Source organism: Gossypium arboreum, chromosome 2 (assembly GCF_025698485.1).
Source record: "Gossypium arboreum isolate Shixiya-1 chromosome 2, ASM2569848v2, whole genome shotgun sequence".
Lineage (NCBI taxonomy): Eukaryota > Viridiplantae > Streptophyta > Magnoliopsida > Malvales > Malvaceae > Gossypium > Gossypium arboreum.
This window is the reverse complement of record NC_069071.1, coordinates 79,564,865-79,574,297: the sequence shown is the minus strand read 5'-3', so window position 1 is coordinate 79,574,297 and position 9,433 is coordinate 79,564,865. Positions and strand designations below refer to the sequence as shown.

At 35.4% G+C, this 9,433-nt stretch overlaps 1 long non-coding RNA gene across 1 annotated transcript; it reads left to right on the top strand.

Annotated features, from left to right (window-relative positions):
- Positions 1-4,458: 4,458 nt before the first annotated feature.
- LOC128285549 (uncharacterized) lies at positions 4,459-6,003 on the top strand. The gene is made up of 4 exons (XR_008276005.1): positions 4,459-4,563; positions 5,588-5,656; positions 5,800-5,834; positions 5,947-6,003. It is a non-coding gene; the product is annotated as an uncharacterized LOC128285549 (long non-coding RNA).
- Positions 6,004-9,433: the final 3,430 nt, after the last annotated feature.

The window sequence follows — 9,433 nt, the reverse complement described above, 5'->3', positions numbered from 1 at the left end:
CCAGATTTAATGAGCTTCTTCGAGATGTTCTATGTATTTATCCGTTCTCGAAAAAAATTTCTATGGTGTTGATCTTTTGAAGAAATTCTTGTTATATGGGAATGTTTTCTAATCTGGTGTTAGATGGATGCATTGGTAGTCCGATTGGTTTATAATTTGTATTACTATATTTCCTCGGGCATTTTATTACATTTAAATCGATAAGAATTGATGAGAGGATATGTATGATATTATGATCTTGTTTCTTCTACTTAATGCTCCATTTGATATATATGTATGGGAAGATACATTGTTCTTGTTATATTTGATTCCAGTGGGATTAAATGATGTTTTCTTCTGGACTTCTTTTCTCTGAGGAATTTTCGAGATCTTCTATATTTTCCTATGAGTTTGGTTTTCGATTTTCCGACATAGTATCGTATCTTGGGTTTCTTTATTCTGGATTTCTTTATTTTGGGTTTCTCAATCTTGGATTTCTTTATTCGGTTTTCTTGTTATCTTTATTCCATAATTTTTCAATTATGACTTATGTTCGAAGTGCGTTCTTCAGCTTGTGATAATCATGATAAGCATGACTATACTTTTGATTTGATCTTGGTAATGTGGTGATTTTAATATTGGAATTTCTCAAATTTTCGTGTAAGGATTTGACAACAGTAAAGGCATAAGTGATAAAAGTGCGAGTTTCAATCGGTATGGTGGATTACTTCTCTCAAGTAAGTCAATTATAATTAATGACTTCAATTGAGATATTTTTGTCATTTGAGCTAATGCAATTGAGACGGTTTTGATTAACGCAAGGAATGATTAGTAAAGGATGGCATGATGAATTGTTTTGTAACTAGAAGAAAGGATTACTTGAAATGTCATTCACTGGTGATTAAGATCGACTCGAGTGTTCAATCTGTATGAATTGTAATGTGATTCGAGACAATAAGGTAATGTAATAGTTTAGAGCATTCGATGCCACGAAAAATCTGAGTTGTTGATGGGGTTAAAGCTGAGTATCAGGATCTACCAGAATTATCTTTGCCAGTATTGATATTAGGATAAGAATGAGAAGGATTATTTTCGAGGCTATATTAGAATTATTTCCGTAGCAGAAAGAGGAAAATGTGATAGTGAGTAGTAAATTAAAAGAGTACAGTGAGGATCAACTTCTGATGTTGAATTTCAGATTGGATCTGATTCATGGTATTATTATTCCGAGGCTTATACAGAAAGAATTGTATGAAGCTTACAGTGAAAATTTGCCTATTCATTCAGAGAGTAATGACGAGTACTGTAATTTGATTCAGACGTTATTGGATTGTGATTTATCGATGATGAAAATTTGTATGATAATTTTGGAAGAGTGCAAGTCCCTTTTATTGTTGGATTCTTGGAATTCTAGTCTCCATTAACCAAATTGAGATCTAGGTTTTATGTCAAGATGACAAGGGAAACTGAGAAGGGTTGAAAATTTAAGAACAATTTAGAGATGAGTCCATAGGCTTTCAGAATATATGAGAAATTAAAGAGATATATTGGAGGCACCGCCTGAGTGAAAGTTCTTCAGCACCGAATATGAAATTGAGGAATCTAAATGAAGACCACTTTTTTGGTAAGATTTTCGGGGACAAAAATCCCTAAAGGGGAAGAGTTGTGATATCTCGAATTAGGGCCTAATCGGAATAATGGTTTCGGGACCACAAAATCCAAGATAAAAATAATTATTTTATGATTATTTTGGGGTCTATGATATGATTGCATGATTGTGTGAAAATTTCGTGAAGAAATTTTATGCATAAAGTGCTTAATTTGAAGTTAGGGACTAAATTGAATAAGTTACAAAACTTGCATTCTAGAAGTTTCTAGTATGAAATTGCTCTGAAATATTAATTAGGAGGTCTTAAATAGAAATTTAACCAATTTCTAAGTTTATGGACAAAAATTGGACATGATGAAATTTTTGAAAGTTTAGTAAGGAAGGGCATTTTGGTCATTTGAATTTTAAATGAAATAAAATGGGAAAAATAACACAAAATGATCATCTTCTCCATAAGTTGCTGCCAAATTTTGCTCTCCACAATAGCTAGGGTTTCAACACTTTTAAGTCCTGATTGTAAGTGATTTCTATGCCCGTTTTTAATGTTCTTTACATTTTTGAAATCCTCGTAGCTCAGTTTACCTATTTCTACCAATATTTTGAGCTAGGGTTTATATTTAAAAATTTACCCATGAATGATATGCATGAATTTTGATGTTTTATGGAACAATATGAAGCTTGAGATTGTGTTAAACAACTTTTGCTAAGTGATTTTACGTAAAAACGACTAAAATGACATAATCGGTAAAAATACCTAATGTTCATAAATACATGTTAGAGTGAGAATTGAATATTACTATAGAAGGGAAAAATGATCAGCATGTCACAAAACATAAGAAAATAGGGCGAAGTTTAATTTATGAGATTTGGGGCAAAAGTGTAAATATGTGAAAGTTTAGGGGAAAATTGTAATTATTCCAAAATAGGATTTTGGGTTGATTTGAATAATATGAGTCCTAATTAGGCTATATTTGAAATGATAGAGCAAGGAAAATCGAAATCCGGGCTAAAATCAGCAAAATACCAAGTTGTGGACAAAATGGTAAAAATGACCATTTTCGCATACGAGGTAAGTTCATGTGTAAATGTAGTAACATAATTGTCATTTTAAGTAATTTAATGTTATTTATATGATATGATGATTAATATCATGAAATATTATGCTTTGTGGTTATTATTGAGTAATATGCAAATTATGTGTGCTACTTGTTAAATATGAATTGCTACCGAGTATCGGTTTCGACATTCCGTGGAAGAGGGCAAAGATGTGTAATCGAGGAAAAATCCCGTTTGATTCTTGGGAATAAATTAGGATACAAGTGACATGTCTCTAGGATATTTGAGTTCCGAACTCGTTGAGTTGAGTCCGAGTTCGTGAGATGTAACTAGGCATCCGAGCTCGTTGAGTTGAGTCCGAGTTCACTTACGGGCGGGTTACATGGTAGCTTGGCTACATAATTTCTCCAGGCTATTGAGTTTGTATAGCTGTAGGTATGGCACTTACGTGCATGAAATCCGTGTATCCAAATTATATTCCGATTGTGTTCAATGGGTAAAGTTCTAGTGAAATGGAAGAATTCACAAGATGAAAGTGACTAGTTGGTAAGTGTTGTGGAACGGATACTTTGTACAGGTATGTACTTAACCCTCGGGTTGAGACTTCAATATAACAATAATATGGTAAGATCATGAATGAGAAATATGATATGAATGCTTTGGTGATATTATGCAAATGTGGACTTCGTATTATTGCATGGTTATGTTACTTGCTATTTACATGTGAACTTACTAAGCATTTATGCTTACTCCCTCCCTTCCATTCCTTGTAGTTTTTACAAGCTGACTTGGAGATCAAGACGTTCGGAGGCACGCTCACACTATCAACGACCATTTCAGTATAGTGGCTTGCATATTTTGGGAATATGGCATGTATAGCATTATAATCCTTTTGTGTATATAATCTTATGATATGGTGAATGAGTGATGTGGAAATGCTTGTTGAAGATCAGCTATTGGAATGGATAATCAAAATTTATATTTAGTGTTATGTATGCTTAATGTATTACCTACTCCATGGAAAACCATAAAATGGTGAAATTGGCTATAAAATAGTGTCATACAGTAGTAGTGATGTGAATTTGAAAAATCATTAAAAATAGTAGAAATAGAATTAGATGATGAGTAAAATATTTAATTGAATATTAATGAATCTATTTTCATATGGAAGAAACAAAATAGGTAAAAATGTAACACCCCGAATTTGGGCCTAGAAGTATTGGGCCTTGAGTGTGGGTCCGTAAAGAGGTTTTATATAGGTATTTAATTGTGCAATGAAATAACACAATTAAATGTTTGCTATTAGTGGTTAATGGCTTTGAGAAGTGTTGGAGAAATCTTGGGTTCAAACTTGGGCTTTAGTAAAAATTTTGGTATTAAGTGAAAAAAACCTGGATGCTTGGATGAGGGTTTTTAAATTATTGTGTTAAATAAATGACACAAGGAAGCTTGTAGTCTAGTGGTTGTGGCGTCATTAAGGTTGTATGGGAGCCTGGGTTCAAGCCTTGGCTCTTGCAATTTATTTTGGGTTTTTTAAAAGGAACCTAGACTTTGGCCTTTAGACCTTATAATTAATTGGGATAAAATATGACACAAAAAGCCTTGTGGCTTAGTGGCAAGTATCATGTGGAGCATTTAAGGGGAGGCATAGGTTCGAATCCCATGGCAAGCAAAGAGCATTTATTTTGCTAACAGGGGGCGGCAAGAGTTGGTGTTGAATTTAAACTCTAATGTTGGAGGGATCCCACATCAGGAAGCTAATATAAGAGTGGTTGTGAAGCTAGCTTTAAATAGAGGGAACCATGAAGAGAGTAAATGTACCTTTCTTGGCTGATCCCTTTCGCTGTATGGCGTGCTCGTTTGGGTTGGGCGTCGGCTAAGAGTGCTCGGAGCGTGGATTAACTCCAGTCTCCTATCAGGTGTGTATTTCTCAATACTCTAGCTGTAGGATGGCTACTTGGTCGCGATGGTAGAAAGGAGCCATGTGGACCCAACAGACCTCTGCCCAATTGGATAAGTTGTTTGATTGTGTAGTAAATATTGGACTAGGCTAGGTGAATCGCATATCTGTGGCTAGGTTTGGGCTAAAAGGGCCACACGAGCGTGTGGGCCCATTTGGGCCGAGAATAGGCTTTAGGCCCATTCGTATTGTTATCCATGTTTAGAATACTTTAGTTTACCAATTCTTGAAATGCCCTCGACTTGTAAAATTACCAAAGTACTCCGATTTACTGAATTACCGTTTTACCCTCGGTTTATAAATTCTTGTTTTACCTCGATTTGTAAAATTACCGTTTTACCCTCGATTTATAGAATTACCGTTTTACCTCGATTTGTAAAATTACCGTTTTACCTCGATTCTGAAATTACTGTTTTACCCTCGGTTCTGAATTACTATTTTACCTCGATTCTGAAATTACCGCTTTTACCCTCGGTTCTGAATTATTGTTTTACCCTTGATTTACTGAAATTCTTGTTTTACCTCGATTTATAGAATTATCGTTTTACCTCGATTTGTAAAATTACCGTTTTACCTCGATTTATAGAATTACCATTTTACCCTCGGTTTATAGAATTACTATTTTACCTCGATTTATAGAATTACCGTTTTACCCCTAATTTACATAATTACCATTTTACCCCCGATTTACATAATTATCGTTTTACCCTCGATTTACTGAATTACTGTTTTACCCTCGATTTACGATATTTCCATTTTACCTCGATTTATAGAATTGTTGTTTTACCCTTGATTTACGAAATTCTTGTTTTACCTCGATTTACAAAATTACTAAAATACCCTTGGTTTGTGAAATTACCGCAATACCCTTAATTTGTAAAACTACCAAAATACCCCTGTATGGCAAAATGACGAATATGCCCTTATGTTCCGTATGACTGATGTGCTTAGGATTTACATATATTGATATTGGATTAGTTAAGTTTGAGTGACAGGTGGTGGTTATCGTAGGCGATTGATTTTGGAAATGTTTCAACTTCAACCCATAACAGGTGTGTACTAACCTTCTAAATAGCTTAGATTAATATTTTCTAAAAAGCCGAAAGCTTCATATTTTAGTGATTCGGGAATTAATATTTAGATCTATTTTCTACGCACGTTTAAGTTGGATTCACAATGGATATGGGGTAGGAAGGTACTTGGAACGTTCTTCAATGAGTAGATCTCTTGGTAAGTATTCGAACCTTCTTTCCATTTGTATCTTGTGGTTTAAGAAAACCGAAAACCCTCTCACGACTAAGGCTAAAAGGGTTTTTGGTGTTATTTGGTTTGTTGGTGCTAGTGAGGATTAAAGGCTGCCGATCGAGGAGTGTGTGAAAAGCTTGGATCATCGGAGTGGCTAAATCTAGTCATCAACTTCGGCAAAGGTATGAACCCAAGGGCCATTGGGGATGGTGGCCGAATGTGTAAGTGATGATAATAGGTAGTTTTCGATTTGGTTAAATATTAACATGGTCTAATCTATAAGTGGTTGATTATAGGAGAAATCGCATAGGAGATCTCGTCAAGGAATATCGCAAATCAGGTGTGTAACGAACCCTTTCATAGCTTAAAGCGATAAAATGCCGAAAAGCCGAAATGCCGAAATTCTGGCATTTCGAGGACTTGTGAGCAAGCGAACGCTCACTAGTTAGTTAGAATCAATGAGACGGTGATCGAGAACGATGGAAACGGTAAGAATGTGATTTTTGGCGTTCTTGGTAAGTTGGGCCTCGAGGGGCCGAAGTGGGGCCCATTGGGCTTTCGGGCCCATTTGGGTAAAAATTGGTAGAAAACGAAATCTATTATATGGCATGATAAGACTGTTAAAACCGTTATGGAATATAGGCTAAATGGGCCTAGATGACGAAATTGGCTAAGTAGGGCCCATTAGGGGTTTTAGGCCCAATAACTCGATTTCGCTAAAAATGGGCCAGAATCACTGTTTGCACCCATGGATTGTTAGTAATCGTTAATGAACATGGAAACCCTAATTTTTGGTAAAATTATGAGATTACCCTTATACCATGAAAATGACCGTTTTGCCCCTAGGTAAAAATGACCATTATACCCCTAGGGTTTATGTATGATTTTAATACATAGGATTTTGATAAATATGGTATGTATGATATGCACATGGAATGTATGATATGCACATGATATGTATGATATGCACATGATGTAATCATAACTGTATTGGGTTGGGTTTTTATATGGATGGATCAAAACGGCTTATGCCCCAGTTTTCAAAAGGGCTTATGCCCTGCTTATAAAAGGGCTTATGCCCTGATTATTGAAAGGGCTTTTGCCCGATTATTAAAAGAGGCTAGGCCTCGGTTATATGATAAAGCGACTATCTTTGCCGATGGAGAAATATGGCGGGGTGGGTCGAGTTAATCCCACATGGTGTGTTGGTTGGTACGGGTGGAGAGTAGCGGATGGTGGGTTGAGTAGTCTCCCAAATGGGTTGCATTCTTTCATTGAAATTCTATGTGACATTGAAATGGGCCTAAGGGCCATCTGAGTTCTGATAAAGGCTTGCCCATAATATGAAATATGAAAAGGCTTGACCCAGTGTTATGGAATATGAAACATGCAAAGGGCTATGGCCCAATATATGTTGAGATTGGATTTGGCCTTAGACCCAACAGTTGTTATTGTTTTGGGCTCGAAAGGGGCTTGTTGCACACTGAGTTTCCAAACTCACCCCCTTTCCTTAACCTTGCGTGAGCCTTGATGTGGGGACTTGGGCGGAGGGATTGAGTGGCCACGGTGATCGTCTTGGGCTTTAAATAAAGTGTTGGTTTCCATTTAATTTTCTTTAACTATTATTTATTTTTGGTTTGTAATAAGGCCAATTTTAACTTTTCTTTTATTTCTTTTCGGGATTATTTTAATTTTAATAACTTTAAAATTGGTTAATAATTATTCAAATGGGCTAGACTTAGGACGTGTTTTCAAAATGATACTTGTTTTCAAATTATCTCAACACCACGATTCATCGGTTAATCAAAGACGTCCACTTAAACAAATTTAAACTCGATATAACAAAGTGTGGCTATGGTTGTGGGCATGTCTAGGATTGGATCCAATCAAAGAGCTTGGTACTTAAGTAGCCTTCATGGCTCACCTCCTCTGTCTCGGATACCTACCTGGTGCCCAGCTTCCATACACTTTGTTAACTCAATAAAATGTATGGTTTTAAAACACTAAAACGGAACGTGGGTTTTCAACTCCAATGTGGCACGTCAGATTCGGCCATAACGTCTGGGCCGGGTTTGGGGTGTTACAAAAAAAGTTATATGTAATGAGATATTTACATTTTGGTGAAATAAGGTCAGAGCAATTTCTAGATCCCCTGTTCTGACTTTATAAATTCACCATAAATTGTGTAAAAATAATTAGGACTCAAATTTTATATGTATGGATTCCTTATTGAGTCTATTTGTAATAGAAACAAACTTCATAGTCATTGGATCTTTGTACAGGAAGAAATTTGATTCGAAGTGTATAGGGGTCAGAGTAGCCAAACCCTAAAACAGGGGAGACTTTAACTAATAAACTGTACTAATTGGCCCAACCAAAAATTCTAGAAACAAATTAGTAAGTAGATATCTGAGTCTAGTTTCAGGAAAAATTTATATAATTGGATTGTGAGTTTTGTAACTTGAGATATAATTTTTTTAGCGACTGTGACGCAGTTAGCCAGCTTGTCTGGAAATTCTAAAATAAATTGTTTGAGCTGTTTAATTAATGAATTAAGTACGTTAACACCTCGTGCTCGACTCCGGCGATGGTCTTGGGTACGGGGGCGTTACATTCATACTGTGGCTGATGCATGTTCCAGACATGTCTTACACTAGCACACATCTCACCCATTATCACGGTACAAATATCCAAGTCTATTCCAAATGTTCAATGAAAGTCTCTACTATGTTAATTCCTCAACATATATTCTCATATTCAAAATTAAAACAATTTATGCCATATCAATCCAATTGCACGTCATAAAGATATAGTTGCATTATTAACATACAACTGACCTAGGTAATCAAAATGTAGGCGACTAATCGATTTTAGTCCGCCAGCTTTGCTTTTCCCCAGTCTAGGCCCAAATTTTGTAATTCTTGATCTATAATGATAAAAATTTGTAAATTTAATCTTTCTATCGATCTAGGTACTCAACAATTTAAAATTGGGAAAAATAACCATTTTGCCCCTGACTATTGCAAAATGACCATTTTACCCCTGGACCCGAAAATTGATTTTTATCGCATTTTCTCATTAACCAAGCCTAGCTGAATACTTTTCATGCTACGAGCAGCCTACAATTCTTATTATCTCACACATTTATCACCTATTTTACAACTTATGCAAAATGGTCCATGAAAACTACTTCACAAAAGTTGTTTATTTCACAACTATAACTCATATTATTCTATAAAATTTCAGAAATCAACAAGTCTACTATCATGGAAAAACCCTAAACTTTCAACCATTTTGCAAAATAGTCCCCTTGTTAGAAAGCTCATGCTACAAGGACCTCAAAAGTACAAAAATATTCAAGAAAAACCCTAAAACCCTCAAAAGTTGCTGAAAATATTTCAAGCTTCCATGGCCATTTTCTTGGAGAAAAATCAGTGGAGAAGAAAGAGAGAGATGAAAAAAAATGACAACTTTTACTATTTGTTTTATTTTATTCAATTTCAACACCTAATTTCACCAAATTTTGACTTTTGACCGCCTTTGTCTCCTATGGCCAGCCATGCTATTCTAAAGGGTCTAATTGC